The sequence below is a fragment of the Lactuca sativa genome, chromosome 8 (genome assembly GCF_002870075.4).
Source record: "Lactuca sativa cultivar Salinas chromosome 8, Lsat_Salinas_v11, whole genome shotgun sequence".
In the NCBI taxonomy this organism is placed as follows: Eukaryota; Viridiplantae; Streptophyta; class Magnoliopsida; order Asterales; family Asteraceae; genus Lactuca; species Lactuca sativa.
Window position 1 is genome coordinate 211,334,236 of NC_056630.2, and position 1,395 is coordinate 211,335,630.

Below are 1,395 nucleotides of genomic sequence, written 5' to 3' on the forward strand. Positions count from 1 at the left end.
ATGCCACCTTTTGAGCTGTTGTATCGTAGGAGGTGTCGGACCCCTATTTGCTGGGGAGAGGTGGGACAGAGAGTGATGGGCAGCACAGAGGTCGTGCTTCAGACGACAAAGCAGATTCAGCAAGTTAGACAGATGTTATTGACCGCCCAGAGCCGACAGAAGAGTTATGCAGATAGGCGCCGATCCGAGCTTGAGTTTCAAGTCGGCGACTTCGTTCTCCTGAAGGTCTCTCCTTGGAAAGGGGTGATTCGATTCAGGTAGAGGAGCAAGTTGGGGCCCCGGTATATTGGGCCATTTCGTGTGATTGCAAGGATAGGCCGGGTAGCCTATCGTTTGGAGTTGCCAGCGGAGTTGGGGCAAATCCACGACACTTTTCATGTGTCGCAATTGAGGAAGTGCATAGCCGATGAGTCGGCAGTGGTTCCATTAGAGGATATGCAGGTGGATGCGAGCCTGAATTATGCTGAGAGACCAATGGCCATCAGGGATCGGAAGATCAAGGTTCTGAGGAATAAGGAGGTACCCCTGGTGTTGGTTCAGTGGCAACACCGGAAGGGATCGGAAATGACTTGGGAGCCGGAACGTGAGATGCGGGAGCAGCATCCGGAACTATTTTCAGAGTGAGACTTCGAGGGCGAAGTCTAATCCTAGTGGGGGAGAATTGTAACAGCCCGGAATCTCAGGTATTGTTAAAATTATGTTTTGGGGTGTTTTAAGAGGGGACTCGGCGAGTTGGAGCCTAGACTCGCCGAGTAGGATCGCAGACCTGGTCGCAGGTTCGCGACTGGACTCGACGAGTCGAGATATGGACTCGGCGAGTCTGCGCTGTTTAGCGAAAACCCTAACCGTTCAGGGTTGGGACGTATAAAAGGGACTTATTGGCCGTCATTGTTCATTTTAGCCTTTTGAGAGGAACCCTAAATCGATTGTGTGCATCTGGAGCAAGGTTAAAGGCCATTGGTGATTTTGAAGGAGTTGTTGTGCAAGGAAGAGAAGGGCTTGGCTAAAGGAACAACAAGGGAGTCACGTTCTGAGGATTGGGGACACAAAGAGTACATCATCCAGGTAAGAATTCGAGTATACTCTGCTATGGTGATGTGTTTAGAGAATTAGGGTTTATGGAACCCTTTTTGTGGCTAGATTGAATGTTACCCTAGTCCCCCAAACGATTGTAACCCCGTATTGGGACCTTTGGAGGTCCAGAATGTCCCATGCCTGTGCATTTCGGGAATTGATGAAGGTTTTGGATTGGAATCCTTATGCCTTTGGTCAATATGTAAATTATAAGTCTTGGGGTGTATCATGAGCACCGAAATGAGGACCTTACGTGATGAACCAGTCTAGGAAGGCCAGACCTATGAATGGTCGGAGCAGTTCTGACCTTAGGAAGCAGTT